Genomic DNA, 21,959 nt, shown 5'->3' with positions numbered 1-21,959 from the left:
CAACAAGTTCAGGCTGCTGCCACGCAGCAAACTCATTCTGATCACTTTTAATAAGAGGGCTGTTCCTCTGATACCACACATTTACAGCTTTTTAATCACATACTATGATACATTCTGAAGCCAAACTGGTGATAGCTCAACAACTTGTGTTTTTAATCAACTTATCAAGTCTCCCCGTGACCCTGAAAAAGGAAGAAGTGGGTCAGAAAATGGATGGATTATCAGGTCTATGAACAAAGCCTTTTTCTCTAATGTTTGAAAGCTGATGAAGCAATGATACTGGTCTGTAGTTAGAGCTGCTTTTATTAACACTCTAATACATGGAACACTTTCACTGTTTGTTATTTATTACAAATAAACCACTTTGGAATGATTTATTGAAGACACACGACTTATTTTACTATATATTCTATATTAATTCATGAAAAGTGAATTTCAAAGCAATAAGTTGACATTTCATGATGTATTTTTTTAACAATGTGAACTATTTATTTTTAATCTACAGAATGAAAAAACAATGAAGATGAAGTTTTACTGACTCGACTTTTTTGGAATTAATCTGCTTTTCTTGTCTCAACAATCTCCTTAGTGAGGTCATATCCATCATTCACCAAATACCTGTTAAATTCAGGATTAATTAATTCACTACATCATTACTCTTTATTAAATTATTTAGATAATTTGCTGATTTTTTTCAAATTTTATTTACAACAGTCCATGTTTTGTTAGTGTTACTCTTAAACTGCTACAATTTTTCATGTTAATATACAGTATATATTTTAAAGTTCTCATAATGTTTAACTCTGATTTTTTTATAAAAAATTATGCTTATCTTCTGCTTCTTTAGGTTTATAAAGCTTTTATTCAGGACATTTATCTTAGTGCATACAGTCTCTAAGGCCTCAGTAATCCAAGGCTTGTTCTAAAGCTTCTGCTTCCTGCTCTTTGTTTAAAGGACAGTTTTTCTCATGTAGCATCACTAATGTGGACATAAAGACATCATAGACATTGTTTGGATGATCACATTGATAGATCTAAGCCCAGCTCTGGTTTGTAACTGGAAGCTGTTCACTGATATCACTTCTAAATAATCCTCCATCTACTTTCCAATCAGCTGAATGTGTCCAAATGTTAATGATGGATGTGTCAGTGTCTAATGTGACTCTGCTTGGCTTTAGAATGACTAAGAACAGGCCACAGCTGTACATTGGATGTATAACATCACAAGTCTTTATGTGTCTGTTTGGATTCATAATATTATTAATGAAGTCACTCCAAACACTTTGTATTTTATTGAATCATCAGAGTTATGAAACATGTCAGCTAATGTGTTCTTCAGTGTGTCAATGCACCACCCTGGTGTTCTGTATATACAACTTTATATTATATTCATTTACACACTTAGACATGTGATTAACCTGGACACACCTCCACTATGAGTCCACATACAGGGAGACTCCGCCCCCTTTTAATCAGTGCTGTTCATTGGGAATAATTCATATCCTTCTAGAACCAAAACATGAACTCTTTCACTGTCTCAGATGTTGATACAACACTATATTTAAATAAAAAGCCTTATTAATGTAGGAAGAATCTCAAACTAAAGATTTCTGCACTTGTTTGACTCATTTTATCAGAATTTGTTAGAAAGACATCATGACTGGATGTGAAAGCAGCGGTTACTCTAAAAGTCTATTTTTACACTCAGTTTGCAGAGGAACCTTCACTTCCTGTTCTTAGATCCATCCAGTGGATGTTCTTCTCATGGGAACCATGTGTGTTTGATGGAGGATTATGTGCTATCCAATGAAAAGCTCTCCCTCTCTCTGACATGTTTCTCTGTTCAAAGAAATCCAGCACAGACAATAACACGTCTTTATTTAAAGGAACAAAGCTTCACTGGACATTTGATATCATTACATTTACATTGATTCAAACTTTATGTCAGAAGGAAGATTTAAGAAGAACTTTAGGATTTATCATGGTTACATAGAACATTGTAAGTTCTAAAGAAAGGCTGGAAAGGCTAAAGAACAGATTAAAGAACATTTCAGAGTTAGAATAAATCTATGAGCTGTAATCACAGAGTTGATAGAAACGTAAATATGGTGATAAAATGGGAGTGTTTGGACATTTTGGGCTCCCCTTCCCCTGATATTCATTCAGCACACTGCATGATCCATTCACAGGCTTTAGGCAGGGTTTCCCTGTCAGGAACCATTTCATCACATTCACTTCAACTGTAGAAAAACATACTTTATATAAAACACATCACATCTAAAATCAAGAAAATACTATTATGTGATGTATTAGATACTCATTTAAAACTCATTACAAATATGAATCCTTTATAAACACAGAGAAAAGAAACAGATTCAAAGGTACATGATGAAGATGGTCTGTATTAACACAGCATGTATATTCATCTAAAAGTTAGGATCTGATTATTACATCTATTGGAATGTTAGTCACATTCTCTACATTCTATAAAAAACTACTAATGATTATTATGTACAGTATACAAACACATGATGAACATCTCAGACTGTCTTTATGTAGAATGTGTGTTAAACTCAAAGCCTGGGGGCCAAATCCGGCCCTTTAGAGCATCTAATTCAGCCTGCAGGAGAAAGTAAAAATTACAGAAAACATGAATTATTGTGTAAATTATTAATTAATTCAGTTGTATCACAACTCCTCTAAAAGCACAATTTTAAGTAAATCCACAATATTAGCAGAGCTCACAGTTTTCCCATGCCGACATCACATGATGGGAGTTATTTTATACTCAAAGTATTGCAGGAACTCAATTTTTTAAAGTTATGCAATTTTTCTTAAATTATTCGACAACATTTTGGAAAATTAAAACAAAGTTACTCATAATCTAGGGCTGGTTTTCCTATAATCTGCAGCCCTTTAGACCCCAAACTGATCCGTATTTGAACCATCAACTAAAACTTGTTTGATAGCCCTGATATAGAATCTGTCATTAGTGTATAATAATAATAATAATGTGAATCATTCTTCATATACATCATGTATGAATACAGAAGCTATAGAATGTATATCCTGTATAGAAAGTGAACAAAGGGAAACTTCTTCCTTTCCAACTGATCGTTGTATTGATCTTTTCTTTCAGACCACACCTTCAAAGATCAACAACTTCCTGAACTGTTGGTGTCCATTTTCCAGCTGACAGCAGGTTTATGTTGGAATCCTGTGCAGCCTGATCTCTGGGTTCTTCAGTCCAACACTGGAACCAGAAGGTGTCGTCACCATCCGTGTGTCGCTGGGATCTGAAGATGATTCCTGCTCCATGTCTCCATCCACACAGAGATGTGAGTGGAGAACAGATGAAGTGCTGAAGGTCTTCCCACACTCATCACATCTGAGAACATTCTTCTCATGAACTCGTTGGTGGAGATTAAGGTAAGATTTCCTCTTGTAAGATTTTCCACATGTGTCACATTTATGAGGTCTTTCTGATGAGTGGCTGGTTTGGTGAAGTTTTAACTGTTGATATGTTGTAAAAACTTTGTCACACTGGTCACAGGGACACACTTCATGTCCAGTGTGAGATCTCAGATGATAGATGAGGGTTTGTTTCTGTTTATATATTTTCCCACAGTGGTCACAGCGATACAACACTGTTCTGGAGTGAATCTGCATGTGCCTCGTTAAATGTGATCTTAGTGTAAAAGTTTTTCCACACTGTTCACATCTGTGAGCTTTGATTCCACGATGAATGAGGACATGAACTCTGAGGTGTCCAGATAGACTAAAAGTCTTTCCACATTCATCACATTCAAACTTTTTAACTCCAGTATGAACGACTTTGTGTCTTATTAAGGTAGAACTCTTGGTAAAAGCTTTTCCACACTTGTCACAGTTAAATGGCTTTTCTCCAGAATGGATTCTTCGATGTTTATTGAGGTATGATTTCTTGGTAAAGGCCTTCCCACACTGGTCACATGTATGTTTAGCTTTAACTCCAGCTTGGCTCTGCTGTTGAACTCTTTGCTCTGAAGTTTTTCTCTTAGATTTGTTTCTTTGTTGTGGCTGAGCTTCATGGTCCTGAGAGCGTTGAGGTGTCACTTTGTTCTGGCTTCCAGAGTCCTGTAGAACAGTTAGAGATTAAACACAGAGAAGGAACCAAACAAACATTTGTGAATCAGTTGTTAAACCTCCAGCCCTAAACCAGCTCAATGTGGAAAAAAGAACATTGGCAAGTTCGCTCCCCCTACAGAGTGAAGATAATTTAATATGAGACAAATGTCCTATTGTAACACACTTTTCATAGGGTGTTTCACTGACAGGGTTCAAAGTCGCTGCAGATCATCTAGAGAAGTGGGACACCAAAAGAGATCCATGGATTTTTGTTAACTTTTACAGTGTTTGCAGGGCAGAGCCGTGAATCTTGGCATTTTTTTTTTTTTAAATACACATAATGACTTCAAAAAACATACATTACAGAAAAATACACCAAACAAAATAAAATATAGAAATTTGTTAAAAAAAAAATACACCAATAAACACATTTATCATGTACATGTCCCATAGTAAACCAGGGAAATCACACACGCTTTTTGTAAATTATCTTTTTATGATTGTAGAAAGTGAAAAACTTCCTTTACTTCTTTTATCAATTAATTAATCTAAATCTAATTTTAAATCATATTTAATTTGCAGAATACCATACCAGATACTTGTTAAGCTTATTTTCTACAATGCTTGTCCAGCTTGAAAGAACATGGATGGAACACAAGTAAGACGTGCGATCACCTCAGCTTTTAATTTATTCAGTTTTGTTGTAGGTTTTGTAGCAGGTTGAAAACCTTAAAGAAAAGGATGAAAAAGAGAGAAAGGAAGAATGAGTTCTAATCAAATGTTTTTAAAAGAATGAACCACCTGAGCTTTTCCTATTTTAAACATTTTATTTATTAAATAAATTAATTTTCTGCTATTTAATATTTAATGTTTTTAAATCAACCTACAATGTTTAACTATTTCTATTTGTAAAATTAAATCATGTGCTTTGCTGTACAAATTTTATCCATTTTAATTAAAGTTTAACTTTGTAACAATGTATTTTACCCATAAACTTATTTATTAATTTTAGTATTTATGTAAACTTATTTATCTGAAACTCTTAACCAATATTTATTACTCTTAACATATCTGTGATTTTATTCTTCATTGTTTTAACCTAAATTACACTATGAAATCACTATATATATATATTATATCAATTGGATTAAATAGTACCTTAATGTATTTTGACTAAGATGTCACTAAACAAACAAACTGATAAAGCCAAACACTTTGGCTGTAGAGTTAACTTACATTTGGGTCAAAATACATATAAACATGGAATCAGCCTGTGTACTTTAACATGACCTATATTCTAACTTAAATACGTGCTTTTAGGAGCTTAAAATAAACCATAATAATTCAATAAATCTGAAAACACTCACCAACAACATCTCTGAGCTCCTCCACTACATTATCTGAGAGTCCAAACACACAGGTGTGATAGATTTTCAGTCAAAGTAGTAGAAGGAGGAGCTTAGACCTAATACTTATGTTGGGGCTCCATCTAGTGTCTAATTGTAGAACTACATCTACACCTGACCTCAGGTGAACGCAACGGAAATTCACAGAATTGGGTTTAAACACCGTCACTGTGAGGGAAAGAACATTTTTTTATGCAGAAATGTCCTTCCAACTCTCTTTGTAGTCGTTTCAAACACCACCTAAACACCGTCTAACCTGGTAAAAAACTACACAAATCATCACTGACTCCTACATCAGAGACACCAGTGTCTGTTTAACTTTAACATGTCTGTGAAGCTCTGTCTGTTTCTCATAGCGCTGCTGTGCTCCGTGAAAACATGACTCAGCTTTAATCAGCTTCACTTGATCAGAGCTACAGAACATCTGGATAAAGTTGTTCTGTTGTAGACCATCAATACCAGAGATTGTAGAGTATGAAACATCACAGATTATTGATAACTTCTGATACTGTAAAATATTCTAGCCTCTAGTGGTGAAAAAACACTTCTTACACGTGATGTTTGCACATTTAGCTTTGTTTAATCATTACGTTCTGGAATGATGTCATCAGGATCATTTAAATGAGGTTAATTTAAATTAAGTTGATCAAAACTTAATCAATAAACCTGATCAGATTCAGTAAATCATTGATCTCTGAGGGTAAATATAGTGACATTAATGCTGTTCTCATACATCTTTATATGACATGAATAATTAAAAAGGAGCAGTCAGAATAATCCATGTCAGTACAACTAATATCTACCTTTTAATTGTATTTTACTCATTATTTTAAATTACATTTTTATTTTTGACATACACTTTTGTTCAATTATAGTTTCCTTTTTTATTAGTTTTTATTTTGTTTTCTCACAGTACAACTTATATCTTCTTTTTAATTGTATCTACTTTATTTTTCATTCATTCATTTGAGCAGCATATTACAAACTTATTTTACATAACAAAATTAAAATAATTGTGCTCAAAGGAATTAAGGTTTTTTTTTATTTATTAGTATTTTGTTTCCTTACAGGAGTTAAAAACTAATATTTTCTGAAATAATTTATTAATATTTCTAAAAAAACGGAATTTTAAAAAATTGATGTGGAAAACAGAATTTGGAAAAAAAAAATGCTTTTAAATGTATGAAATCTTTTTAAAAATTGTAAATCAAATCACAATATCTGTCAGAAAAATCGCAATTAGGTTTTTTGTGAAAATGGTGCAGCCCTAATTAAAACACAAAATGCATTGAAGCTGTGATTACACCGTTTAATTCTATCAGAGTAATGATGTTTATAACGTGGACCAAGTACAGTTGTGATGTATTAAAGGTCTGTGTTAATGGAGGGCTACATGTAACTACAGTGTCTAAGTGACACACACACATAAAACACACTTACTGCTCCATCAACTCTGTAGTGCTCACATGTATTAAATACAGACGCTCCACGAGTCCACAGACAAGTTGGTCTGTTTCTAGACAAGCGTGCACTGACTGCGTCGTTTACTCACGTCTTTATAACATCATGTTTGGTCAGATTTTTAGTGCATCACTAATTAATAATGTAATTATTACCAATAAATTATTCAAAGGTCACTATTAACCTGAAAACCATAAACTACCTTTATCAGGTCTGTCTCTAGTTACATTAAATTCTAGGATAGATCTGCATAATGATAATAATCATCTTACTAGCACAAGCTAAAAATCTTTTCATAAATGATCTTTTTATGAATATAGAAAATGAGATGTTTCCTTTACTTGTTTTATAAATTAATTAATATAAATCAAATGTTTAATCGTATTTAATTTGCAGAATACCATACGATATACTGGGTTCAAAACATCAACACGATCATTTTTAAATGAAAAAAAGTTATATTTTTAGTTGATTATTATCATATTTTAGTGTTTTTCTATATATATATTTGGTGTAGTAGAGGTGTGTGTAGATGTGACCTAATAAAGACTGTCAGTTATTTTCATGCTACGAGAGTAATTTTTTTAAAAAAAAGTTCTTGCTGATTAATGACAGTATTTAAGGTTATTTAATCAATAAAAACCATCAGAAAATCAGAGTGTTTTATTATTAATATCTTTGCTGTAGTGGATAGAGAGATATAATACAGACTGTTGGTTGTTTTCAGCCTATTACAGTAACTGTTAAAGAAGTCATTTTTAAGTTATTCTATTTTTTATGATCATTTACAAATAAAAATGATTTAAAAACCATTAAACAGTATTTTATTACCATCTCATCTGTAGTAGTTAGAGAGGGACTTAATACTGATGATCTGCTGTTTTCATGTAGTTGAATGATATTTGAATAAGTTAATGATAAATAATAATGATTATGTCAACGACAATTCTTCAAAACACAGAAAAATATGTTTTGTTAATATATTTGGTGTAGTAGATGGAGACCTACTACAGACTGTCAGTTGTTTAGAGCAGTAATTCTCAACTGGTGGGTCAGGGTTTCCTCCAGTGCTCTATAGACCTGGGGGCTTTTCTTGCACCCCCCTCCCCTCACTTGTGTATTTATTTTAAATGTGTTTTTTTCATGGTTCAATCATTTTTTTCATACTGTGGATGGAGCTGAACATTGTTTTTTCATGAGGAGTGGTTCATCTACCTTCTATATATCTGTGCTCAGAGCTGTATGCACGTTATGGACGTGATTAGCAGAGATATATCATCAAGAACTTTCCCACTGGTAAGAATAGTGTTGTCAAAAAACTAAATAAAGTGTCAATACCAAAAAGTTAGTATCGGATACTATACTTTCTCGCAAAGGTATCGATACTAACAGCACCATGTCCATCTCTTAATATATCTATGGTTCATCTCTAGTTTTTTCCCCCTCACCTGTTTCAATTGACAACTTCATTCGCTGCTGCAGACATAAACAGACACACGTGAAGCCCCTCCCCTCAGCTGCAGCTGAACACCAATAGGGAACTATAAATCACGGAATCGACCAATGAAAACGGTTAAACGCGGAAATGGACAGAATCAACATGAAACGCTGTCACCGTGAGGCAAGGAATGTTTTTTTATGGGGAAATGTTCTGGGGAGCACTGATAATGTGTGTACTAGACCATCAATACCAGGGATTGTAGAGTCTGAAACATCGTAGATTAATGATAACTTCTGATACTGTCAAATATTCTGACCCCTAGTGGTGAAATAACTGATGCATCCTTGCCTCCATTTGTTTTTGTGTAATCATTATGGTCTAGAATGATGTCATCAGGACCATTTAAATTAAGTTTTGATAAACTTAATTTAAATTAACCTAAACAATAAACCGGATCAGATTCAGTAAACCATTGATCCCTGAGGGGAAATATGATGACTGTGACATTAATGTTGTTCTCATACATTTTTATATGACATAAATAATTAAAAATGAGCAGTCAGAATAATCACTGTCACTACAATTTATATCTACCTTTTAATTGTATCTTACTTTATTTTTGACATACGTTTTTGTTTAATTTTGTTTTTTTATTCATTAGTATTTATTTTGTATTATATATCTTTTTTTCCGGAAAAAAATAAATAAAATACTGGAGCTCGGTTGGGCGGGTGGGACGGCTCGTAGTGGACGCCAGAAAAATTCCCTTATTTTCAAATCCAAACCTTGACAGGTATGAACAGAGTCGCTTAATGATGACGTAATGCCATGTGTGTCGTAAATGAACGAGATGACTAGTTTCTCTGTGTGAACCGAGTTGAGCTGGTGATCACGTCCGTTGTACCGTACCAGAAAAGGGACAGGGAGGGGGGATTCCTGCTGTGAGCTTGGAACAGCCTGAGCTGGCAGTATGAGTACACCCATAATGGTGTCTTTCACTGGTTCTACATTCACTGGTTTTGTTCCACTCATTTCTCACCTTTTCTGAGGAGTCCATGTTTGCTGTCACGGCTGAGTGGTTCCACAATCCTCCATTCACCTGTAACATCAGCATGGAATCAGCTCCACCTGAAGGATGGAAGAGACAGAATGAACATGAAGGATCTAGAAATATTCATCTATCCTTTGCAGTGTCATCACTTTGAAATTGACTAAAACTATCAGTTTGTTCAGAGATCACATGATGTGGAGGAAAATGAAGGTCTTCAGTGGAAACAGTTTAACTTTACCGATTCTGCAACGTTGAGGAAAAAAAGAAAAAGAAAAAAACTGACCTATTAATTAGAAAAGCTGGAGCGGAGTATGGAATGAACTGATTAGATCAGAGTGTTTATATCACATTTTAGATGCAGGCCTATATAATGTGATAATAGTTTTTTGCTAATATTGGACTAGTATCAGATATCTATATCAGAATGTAACGTCCCTACTTTAAACTATTGTAGATGAAAGGTCACATGTCATGTAGGTAATGTAGGGCATTAATCTACTGCCACTTTGTTTAACTAAAGTGGTGTAGCATTAGCAACACTTGTTAGCAGATGGCTTGTTAGCAGAGCGTACTTATGCCCTGTTTAAGTGCTTAATAATTCTGTAATGTCTGTAATGCTGACATGCTGACTAGTAAATGATGTGATTTTGCAGAAAATAAAACCTTTGGATGTTCTGTGTATGGACCACAGACATATGACACAGACAAGGCACCGCAAGGGTTAAAATGTGAACTACAGATGGTTCTAAGATCTCTGTGATTTGGGAGATCGTCGTCATGTTCTAATCCTTAATGATCTAATATCATCAGATCACACACCAAAACTGAAATGACTTAAATCAATTCAAAGCACAGGACAGGCTGTGTAAATAAAGTGGTAACAGACACATTGTAAACTCAACACATTCTCATTCCTTTGAGTCTCACAAAGGTTTTGTTCTAATGTTCCAGTGGCTGCACAACAAATCTAACTGTATAATAAGAGACACAACCATAAACATAAATAAATAATTGTAAATAAAAGCAAACATCCAGAAATTAAAAGAATTCTGAATTGTCTTAAAGTGTAATAAGTCAGGTCTTTGGTAAATGTAAGAAAATACTTTTAAATTCCTGTGAACAGTAAAGTTCAAGAAAACTTCATTTTTCACTTATTTTTGTGGCTCATTCTCATCATTTGCTGCTGGAGCACAGGGAACAACTACGATTTCCCATGGTCGTGAAGGCATCATGTTTATATGCAGCTTTCTCTGCCAATGTGAGTTTTGGTTACATGTGTTCTGAGTGTTGATTGGCTGGAAGGCTGGGGAATGGGCGGGGCATAAGCGAAGAAAGAGTCACAGTGTCTTACATTCTGTTCCCACAGGGAAGTGTGAGTGAATGACGGTGTTAGACGTTCTTTGTGTGTTTGATTGTTTATCTTTAGCATCAACTATTGTCTACAGGTTACTATGACCTCCATTAAAGCCTTTAAAACTGTGATAATCACATCCTTACAAAACCTTTTGGGCAGAGCTGTGGTGTGGTCCCTCCCCATGCCCTCCTACTAATCTACAGGCAGCAAGACATATTAAAATGTTAGATTCTATGGAATCACAGGAAAGCCAAAATTAAAAGGAAATGCATGTGGAAATATAAAGAGAATCAATAATGAAAAAATATACAAATGAAGTCATTCTTTTTCCATTTTGCTTTTTTCATTTTGTCTTTGTCTTTTCATTTGTATTTTGACATTGTTTTTACTTCATGACTCAAGCTGTCGATAAAAGCAAAGTCAAATCAATGATGAAACATGATGTAGGAGTTTCCATTAGGGATGTACCCAAATGAAATTTTTTGGCCGAAACTGAAACACCAAAAGAAATTATGCAAATTATTAGTCCCCCATTGCATTTCTGGCTCTGAATGTGTACTAAGTAGGAATGTGTGATATTTTATCGTTTATGATTTATCGTGAGAAACATTCTCACCGGTAAGAATTTGTCATACCTCGATATAAACAATAAATTCAGAAATTAGCGAGGGCCACGGGCCATTTGTCCCTCAATTTAGCCAAGAATGCCCAAAAAAAAACATGTTCCACGGACCAAAACTGCGACTGTTTGTTGTCAACAACTTATTATTCTCTGGAGCGGAACGTTGTTTACAGAAGCTCTGACGTGCACCGCCACCGCCCACACACCACCGTCTGTGTGTGTGTGAGGTGTTTGTCACGGCTACCAGAAGCTGCCTTGCAGTGATACATCATGGACCACTACTGGGTTAAAACCAAACAACCATCCAACAAAGTGAACCAGTCTAAGTTCCTCCATCAGATCCACCCAAAGTTCTACAAACACGGAACAGAGATGAACCTGTAGCAACGATTATGAACTGGAAACTCAACTAAAGCTAACTATGCTAAGCTAACACACTGACACACAGACAGGGTTAATGCTAACCACTCCATATAAGGACTAATAGACCAAGTAAAAAAAAAAAAAAACATCTTTTACTGTCATAAAACCACAGAGCCATTGATTTGTTTATGATCAGATTAAACACTTGTATGGAAGAATAAAAGCTAAACATGTCACACGTTGTGTGAAATAAATATTAACTAATGTCACTATTAATTCATCCCAACTTGTGAAACGCAATATTTTTAATTATATTTCATCAGCAGTAAAAACACTATTGAAGTTATTTGTGATTTTAACATGCTTTTTTTTTTAATAATAATAATAATTATATTTCAAGTGAGGAAATAAATGAACTACATACAGTAACACTAATAGTGATCCACATGCACAAATATCTTCCATAAAATATCAGCTCATGAGCTGTTTGAGTCAGCAGTTATTGTAGCCTTTTTAAATGTGTCTAGTGATGTATTCACATATTTGTGTTTGTAAGGAACCTGTTTACACTAAGTTGTGAATTTTTTTATTTATTTCTTTTATTTATAGTTTTTATTTATTGTCATTTTTATCATTATCGCCCATCTTTAGAACTAACCACTAAAATTAAAACATTGCAATTGTATAAATTAATGTTAATGCTTTAAAGAATAAATAAATTAAAAATAAGAAAATGTTTATTTAGTACAGACATTCCAACAATGCACAATATAAAATAAAATAGTTTAACCTGACCCCACTCATACATTAAATAATGTTGTACAGGCCTATAACTGAGCTGTTGGAAGAGTCACATTAAATATTTTATCTAATTAAAACACAAAGTGCATTAAAGTTATTGATGAAAAATCAGCTTCTATTGGTTATATTTATTTCTTTAGATGCACACACAGCTCTGTGTACATGTCTTTAACTCGCTGGTTTACTTTTAATCCAATCAACAGATAATCTTTATAACGTGGACCATTTACAGTCGTGATAAAGTTCAGACGTGCACTGACAGCAGAGTTGTGGCACAAATATAACGCCATACGTGCCCTGCTTCAGATTGTTGTGTAGAGGTCCCACGGTACTACAGTGTTGATGTGACACAGAAACATAAAACACACGTACTGATCCATCAACTCTGTTTAGAAAACTCTTCAGCTCTGTGAGTCCACGGACACGTTGGTCTGTTTCCAGACAAGCGCACGGTGTCCGCGCTGTTTACGTCATCACAAGATTGTTACAGCTTGTTTTACGTGTTCTTTTGTTGTAGTGAACGTGCACTGTGTGTTGATGCACTGATGCATATTCTGCTTGCTTTTAAAATGTAATCCCTCAAAATAATCCCCGTTTTTATTAAAAAAAAAAACATGTAATCTGATTACACATTTTTTAATATACTGTCGCAGATTACAGTTACATGTTTTTTGTATCCTGGTTACGTAACACTGTTACTTGTAATCCGTTACTCCCCAAGCCTGCTAATACATAGTGACTACAAGCAGGAATTGTGTGATCAGCTATCAACTCGTCAGCCTGGACAGAATGACCCGCCCACATCCCTTACTGTGGGCGGGTCTTTGATTTGACTTTGCTTTTACCAACAGCTCGAGTCATGAAGTAAAAGCCAGGCCAGATGTTCAGCTGTGGTTCTCTCAGGACAGGGGTCTGCAACCTGTGGCTCTGGAGCCTAATGTGGCTCTTTGACTCTATGCAATGGCTCCCTATAGCTTTAAAAAAACTATTGAAATAAATAGTTATTTTTTACAGAGGCTATTAATGATTAATGACAAATAAAATCATGATATAACAATTTGTTAAACTAAAATAAATCAAGTTGTGCAATGACTCAGCACTTTCCGACTTCACCTCCTGCAACATCTACAGACTAGGGCTGGGCAAAAAAAAAACGATTTAATCGATTCATCAAATTTGTAGATAAAAACAATTTTTAATTAGAAAATTTGAGTTTCAATTATTATTTATATATATTTTTTTTATTTTTATTTTTTTTTTACTTTTTCGCGTTCCGATGTGAGCCCGCCTCCTCTTTGTTTAGATTTGTTTACCCATTGAGTAGGCTATGTGTGTGTGTGTGCCACAGGCATGTTCAATTTTTTATTCACACTATGCTGAGATGATAAGGGAAGAGTTTATTATTTTTTTAACTGTAATGTTATAAAATATGTAGTTATATGATTTCTTAATCAGAAAATTTAAGCTACTGTGAAGTTGTTGTTGCACTTTTGCTTAAACCTGGATTAAAGTTTGAAATTGTTGAATAACAGCCTTATTTACTTTTATTTTGAGATTATTCTATGCATTTTAACTCTTGAGGACAATCACAGAAATAAAGTTGCACTTTTGACAATAAATCTGATGTCTGCACTCATTTTAAAGTGCATTAAAAAATATTGAAAATCAAATTGAAACTTGAATTTTTCTTTTTAAAAAGAGATTTTTTTTAGGCAAAATGGCCGAGCTCTATGTTCATGTAAACTGAGATGTGTAAGAATTTGAAGATGCAAGATACTGTTTTATTTCTTGATGTTGATTTATTTTATTTTAAGCTGTTCTTAGGTTTCTATTTACATGATCAATAAAAAAAATCAAGTCAAATTAAATCAAACATTATTCTATATAATTATAACTGTATATAATGTAATACACTGTATTGTCTTCATAGAGAAGGTATTTATGGCTCCAGGAAGACTTTAATCCAGGTGAGATGAGGTTAAATGGTTCCTTGTAGAGTAAAGGTTACAGACCCCTGACCAGGGGAAGAGGGTTAGGAGACCCCACTATCAGAGCTGGACCCTCTGAATTTAATTCATGAGGTGAAACAATGCAGATGTTAAGTTATGCTACTGTTAAGTTAATTCAAGTACAGAATTTCTGCAAAATAAAAAACATGTAACCTGTTGTTATGCTTTGCTTACGTCTTTTAAAATGATATAAAATAAATGACCTGTTATTTCAGCCACTGTTTGAAAACTTAATATTGACACTAAAACATTCAAACATTTTGCAAATCTCATTAAACTACGGTACGCTAGTTATAAGTCAACTATTCATCAGCATGTTGATGTGCTTCTTAACTTTAAAGATGATCAAATATTTCCATAGGAATATAATGACATAAGATGGCCTCAATGCTCTGGTTATGATCTCAATAGAAAAATAAAATAACATGAGACATCAATGATTTCAACACCAGTCATTGAGAAATGATCCACTCACAAAGACAGATGAACAAATAACAATTGTCCTTCACTCACTCACTCATCATATCACACTCACCTTAGAAACACTGACATCACTCACTCACTCACACTGATCATGTGTATAGATTCAGCTGATCATAGATTGATGGTGATGATTGTATGTGGTACCTTCTTTTCTAAAGCATGCATGGATCATTATACAACTGATAATTGTTCATTTACTGATCTGTAGACCTGTTGTTGTGCAGTGCTGCCATCCATGTCATTTACACTTCTGTTGATTCTCCTGTGGAAACATAGACATTATATGTTAAGATGGAAACAGAAAACAGTCAATATAAAATACCCTCATTTCTGGTCTATAACCTGCTACTTCCTATCCACACAACAAATACTGTATATCTCTTAAAAAGACACAGAAAGATGTTCTGTTTTTGAAAAACTGTAAATTATTGATAAAAAGTGATTTCATCATAATGAGAGCCAATATGATGGATAAATATTACTTTGGACTCCTGTCCAGGAACTTATAGTTTCGGAAATCCGGTGGCTGGGAAGTGTCAGGTGAATGCATTTAAAAAAATGAACACAAACTCAAAAAGGTCACAACACGAATGCAAAATGGCCACAACGGAAGTGTTTCCGACGGACCGGTATTACAGACGGACACGTTTCTGGCGGATGTTTTTAACCCACCAGAACAGAGAAGAACAAGAAGACGACATCGAAACCGGTCCGTCAGAAACACTTCCGTTGTGGCTGGTTTGCATTTGTGTTCGTTTCTGTAAATGCATTCACCTGACACTTCCCAGCCACCGTAGTTAAGGATTAAAACATGACGATCTCCCAAATCACGGAGATTGTAGAACCGTCTGTAGTTCACATTTTAACCCTTGCGGTGCCGTCTGTGGTCAATACACAGCACATCCAAAGGTTTTTCTCTGCCAAATCACACCATTTGCTAGTCAATAGCGGTGCAACGGATCATCATTGATCCATGATCGACACGGATCGCTCTCCATGGTTCGGCACGCACGTGGTCTGCGGATTGGTTGACGGAAGAAATATTTTTTTTTTTAAATCATTATTAGTAATGCCTTGATGAAGCCTGTTCCATTTGCGACATCCGTGTGTGTGTGTGTGTGTGTGTGTGCGCGCATGTGACAGAGCAACCGTACCCACGCAAGTGTGGTTCACGCTCCTGGCCGTGTATCTGTGTGTGATTGTGTGAAAGTTAGGGATGTAACGATTAATCGTAAGGCAGTTAAAAATCGATTCATAGGTATCAAGGTTCACATCGATGCTGTGAAAATTGAATCGCAGTACTTTTTTTAACCAGCAGAGGGCGCTATCCAGAAGTCATGGCGGCGGGCGAAATCTGCTAATACTTTCTTTCTGGCCGCCTTCTACTCTTAAACATATTCATAAATGATTCCTTACCCCTTTAGCACCAAAAGAATGTCTATAATATTAAGTGAATATCTGTAAAAGTCACGTTTTTTCTATTAACTCTGTCTGCTAGCATAGCATCTCTTCTTCACTGCACTTAGCTGCATGCCAACCTACCACTGGGTTACCATCGCCCTCTGCTGGTTCAAACAAATATCTGACGCAAATACAGTGAAGACTGTTTTTTTTTTTTTAAGGTCCAATTGTTAAGTCACAAAATACGTTTTCAGTTGCACTTTAAAAAAAAGAAAAGAACTATTACGCAGTTTTGTATTGTTTACTATGGAACCAGAATTTAAATTAATAGGCTTCTTCATTTGTATTATTCCTTTATTTATTTCATTCAAGATATATTTTTAGTTAAATTGCATTGTTTGAATAGTTTATCAAGGGATTCTTTTGACAATGAAAAATAAAAGGAAAATAATAGTATTTTCTAGTTTTTTTTCCCCCAAAAAAATAAAGGAATATTTTTCAGTCATTTGTCTACAGTCTCATTTTGTAAAATGAATCGTGAGAGAATCGTATCGTGAACCCAGTATCGTGAATCGAATCGTATTGGGAGTTGAGTGAATCGTTACATCCCTAGTGAAAGTTGAAGAGAGAAACACACACACACACAGAGGGAGGCAGAGAAAGGAACAGTTCTGTGTGCGTAATAAGTCTGTATGAATGTCGTCATGTCTCCATCCATGTCTTTTAAAGCTCTTATTAAATAAATATTAGCTCTAGTCCAGATGGCCATCCTTGACTATTGTAGGAAATTTAAATTATAAACTTTTTCTTCTTTCATTCTTTTTCATGATGTGGACATAGACTAGTTTTTAATTCACTCTCCATGTTTAAAAAAGAAGGTGTCATAACTTGTTTTTTTTGCCATACACTTATGTGTATGTAATTACATGTAATTACCTGTTTAAAGGATGATGTATCATGCCTTATATTAGGGCTGGGCGATATATCGAATATACTCGATATATCGCAGCTTGTAGTCTGTGCGGTGTTGAAAATGACCATGCCGTTAAACTCGCGGACTTTTTTTTTTTTTTTTTTTTTTTAAATGTCATTGTAACCCACGTCATAAAGAAATGTATTATATTTATATTATTTAATTATATTATATTTAGCAGAAGTAAATTTATTATAACATCTACTCTTCAGTTATTTATATACAATATTATTTCACCGCACTAATAGACTGCACTGACGTCACTCATCCACACGCACACACGCCAGCCAATCACAGACCAGTATCCTAGTATAAACAGGAAGCATGAGATACGGGAGGAGAAGGCTTGAATACGGGAAACGATCAAGCAGCAGCTGAAAACGCAGCATATGAACGGTAGCACGCACACCCGGTGCTCAGCAGACAGCACTTTACTAACTGTGCAGACCAGCGGTTGTGCCTTGCACCTGACAAAAGGAGCGATCGGCAGCAGAACGGAGGACTTTGTATAGGCGACTCAGATTGCATCGGCCAGGTTTTTTAAACCCCCCATGGATCTAAAGATGGTGAACTACCCACGGAGATGACGTAGTGGACGGTGAACTGCATGTCTACCAGAGCGGTAGGACCGCCGCACCTATCCTCTTACCAGGAACGCATGAACTTCAATCCTACCAGGGTGGTAGGATCAACTTTATTTAATTAGGTTCTCTTCCAGTGGACCAACCCAACGAACTTCAGTCCTACCAGGGTGGTAGGACTGACTTCATTTTTCGTTTGAGTGGAACTATTTTTTTTCCCCAGGCTGTGACGCCTTATGAACTGAGCTAAATCCCAGCGGGTGAACTGGAGTCTGTTTTGAGACCACTTTTGTTTATTATTATTTTCTGTAATATAATAAATCCATGGTACTTATTTTCTATAAACAACAAATTGTCTGTCTATTCTCTGCACATCTTAGTAATCATTCCCAACTCACACTTGAACCTAGAAACTAATCTCAGAGAAAAAATTTATTAACCAACAGTAAATGTACAATTGGCTACATCATCTTAATGACAACATGCACAAAAGGGCACTATTTGTTTTAAAATATTGTAGTGGCATTATGTACAAAAAGTGCACTTTAATTTTGTGTTTTGAGATGCCATGTGAGTTGCATCCTGCACTAATGTCTTGTTTTGAAATGTCTCCGTGACAATTTTGCACAGAACGTGCACTTTCTGTTGACAATTTTATGTTTGAGCCACTCACTGTTTAATAAATACAGTTATGTCAACTTTGACTTAGTTGTGATATCCCCATTTTTGCATGAAAGTTTAAAATTGGCATATATTAATGCAGTATGATCAAGAATGTTTTAATGTAGACATATAGAATCATCATACTGGTGTGATTTTGTGCATCAAAGTGTTAATTCAAGGGTAATGCAAAATATCGAGATATATATCGTGTATCGTGACATGGCCTAAAAATATCGCGGTATTTATAAAAGGCCATATCGCCCAGCCCTACCTTATATTACACTTTATATGATTAAAAATGTTATTTAAGCATTGGATTGACACCTCAAGTTAAATGTTGTTTGTATTTAATGAGCAGAGAAATGTTGCACTAAGTGTTCTACTAAATAAATGGAGAGTAAAGTTATTCGTCTGGTCTTTTTCTTTTTTTTCTGCTGATCAGAAAAATGATCTGATCCGTGACTCAAAACCGTGATTCGATCAGAACCGTTCGTTTTTTGATCCGTTGCACCACTACTAGTCAGCATGTCAGCATTACAGACACCAAAGAATTATTAAGTGCTTAAACAGGTCAGAAATACGCTCCGTAATATCACCCAGGCCTAATGTAACCAAAGCAGTAACGTTTTATCTTATAAAGGATATGATTGTATAAACTGTGTGAAATGAGGCGTTTAAACACTGTTTAATGTAGGATTTTATTATTATGAGTGTGTTACTCAATAACAAACAAATCACTAGACTGATATGATGCCTTGTTATGTAGCAAGTGATGCTAATGCTACACCACTTTAGTTAAACAAAGTATAAAGACTGAGACTAAAATAATACATTTTTAAAATTATTAGAAAATGACTGTGTCTTAAATGATCTTTTATTCATTTTTTCTTATTTAGGGCGACAGTTTTAAGTAGGTGAATTAATTTGTTTTATTAGTAAATAACTTTAAAATAGTCTTAATGATTTGAATTTAAAAAATCGCGATCGTGATTTTACAAATAAAAAAATCGTGATATGATGTTTTTCCCATATCGCCCACCCCTAATAAGAGCTAATAAATGTGTTTCACCATGCAGGAAAATGTAATCAGAACAAGGTAATATTAACGTATAATAATCTTACAATTAATAAATCTTGGGTTTTTTTCCCCTTCGTGTTGATTTGTCCATATCTGTTCAAATATTTTTTTAAAAACATGAACATTATAAATTCAGTTAATCACATGAAAGTACATTATCTTACTAAGGGTTATATTAAAAGATAAGTCTTTAACCAAAGCAATGTACAGGATGAGCTTTTAGGGTCCTGCCTATGTTACGAGTCCCGGTCGGTGACCACGTTAACAAAGAGAATGTCTGCAAAACACTGGAAAGTACATGTAGAGTGTAAGAGTAGGAACCACACAGCACTCTTGTCTTTTACCAGATTGTGTATATTAATTCTCTTTGAAGCTCATTTACAATACATTTCAATGTCCAGTACAAACAATGACAAATTAAGTCAAAATAGAATGCAATTCTATATTTATTCATCTTTTGTTATCCAAAACCATATGTAATTACTGCTTATTACATTTCCAAATGACTGATTGTAATACCAGAAATTTACACATACTGCAGCTTTAAAGTGCTATAGGTTTCTATGTAAATAGCGCAAAACTCAGTTACTCTCCTGTGCCTCTAGCTATGGCTGGACAAAAAAAAATTGATTTAATCGATTCATCAAATTTGTAGATGAGAACGATTTTTATTTAGCAAATTTTAGTTTATTTATTTGTTTACCCTTTGAGTAGGCTGTGTGTGTGTGCCACAGGCATGTTTAATTTTTTTGTCGGGAACAGCACCGCTCAATCCACCACTTTGTATCCCTGTCTTTATATTATATTTGTATTTTTTGGCACTTAAAATATTTGTACATTATGTAAATTATATTAAGAATTGGAAAAACTGTAATTAAAACTTTTTACCATTAACTTAATGAGTTAAAAACATGTTTAACTCATTTAGAAAATGTGAAAGCAGATTTAAATATATACTTTTGTGAATGAAAAATGTAGTTTTACAAAAATAAAACTTTACTTCATAACAAACTTAATCTGAAAACCAGAATCCAGACCAAAAATGTAATCCTGTAATGAAATCTGTAACATATTTGTGTGCTTATGTTACGGGCCCCGGCTGGCACGGTGTCCACGTTAACAAAGAGAATGTCTGTAAAGTACATGTAGAGTATAAGAGTAGGAACCACGCTGCACAATCATCTTTTCCCAGATTGCGTATATTAATTCTCTCTTTGAAGCTCATTTACAATAATACAGTTCAGAGCTTTCAATATCCAGTACAAACAATGATGAACACTCATCTTTTGTTATCCAAAACCATATGTAACAACTGCTTATTACATTTCCAGATGACTTATTGTAACAACAGAAATTGACACATACTGCAGCTTTAATGTGCTATAGGTTTCCATGTAAATAGTGCAAAATTCAGTTACCCTTCGGTGCCTCTAGCTATATATATTAAAGGTATTGTAGACGATGTTTAGCTTCCGGGTGGATCATCAAGACTATTGGTCCTCCTAATTGTCAATCATGTTTACTAAAGGCCGTCGTACGTGCTCGTGCCCGGTGCGCACCGGGTCCTTTGAAAATAGATTTTCACTTACCGGCGGCGAGTCTGACATAGTGGGAAAAGTGCAAATCTTCTTTTGTAAGGTAAGCTTGTATGACCGATGTCCACACCAACTTGTAAACAGAGCTGTGCACGAGGAACACGGGGCTCGTGCACGCTCTCCCGCACACGTAGGCGTGTTGCGCATGCGCGTTTATTTATTTTTTTTTTCAAAATGCGGAGAAGGCGTTTCTTTTTTTAAACATCGTCCACAATACCTTTAACTATAGCGGGAATTGAACTAAATATCGCGATACTACCGTGGCGAGGCGGCTCGGCTCTACCGCTGTTAAAGTCTATAAAACTGACATCACAAGTTGCACAACTTATCAAAACAAAGTGACTTATAAAGTAATGCAAAGCCTAAAGCTTTCATTAACAGTTGTTTTAAACCAAGCACTAACCTGTAAAGTACATGTAGAGTGTTAGAGGAGGAACCACGATGCACACTCGTCTTCTCCCAGATTACGTATGAGCGGAAACAGGAAGTGAGTCCACACTAATGTAACCGGGGAACTGCAATCTATAGTGCCGAAGGTTCCGCTCCTCTACAATAGTATTTATACAGGAC

At 34.8% G+C, this 21,959-nt stretch overlaps 1 long non-coding RNA gene across 2 annotated transcripts; it reads right to left on the bottom strand.

Annotated features, from left to right (window-relative positions):
- Nucleotides 1-4,101: 4,101 nt before the first annotated feature.
- On the bottom strand, nt 4,102-21,901 carry LOC114459429 (uncharacterized). 2 transcript variants are annotated; one of them, XR_003673351.1, is made up of 5 exons: nt 21,793-21,901; nt 15,309-15,360; nt 9,455-9,543; nt 8,423-8,515; nt 4,102-4,116 (listed from the first exon to the last, which is right to left on the bottom strand). It is a non-coding gene; the product is annotated as an uncharacterized LOC114459429 (long non-coding RNA). The 2 variants fall into 2 exon arrangements; XR_003673350.1 differs by lacking the exons at nt 4,102-4,116; nt 8,423-8,515 and having other exon boundaries at nt 9,257-9,543.
- Nucleotides 21,902-21,959: the final 58 nt, after the last annotated feature.

Source organism: Gouania willdenowi, unplaced genomic scaffold (assembly GCF_900634775.1).
Source record: "Gouania willdenowi unplaced genomic scaffold, fGouWil2.1 scaffold_311_arrow_ctg1, whole genome shotgun sequence".
Taxonomy (NCBI): domain Eukaryota; kingdom Metazoa; phylum Chordata; class Actinopteri; order Blenniiformes; family Gobiesocidae; genus Gouania; species Gouania willdenowi.
Note: the sequence above shows the minus strand (reverse complement) of the source record. Positions and strands in the feature narration are given on the sequence as shown.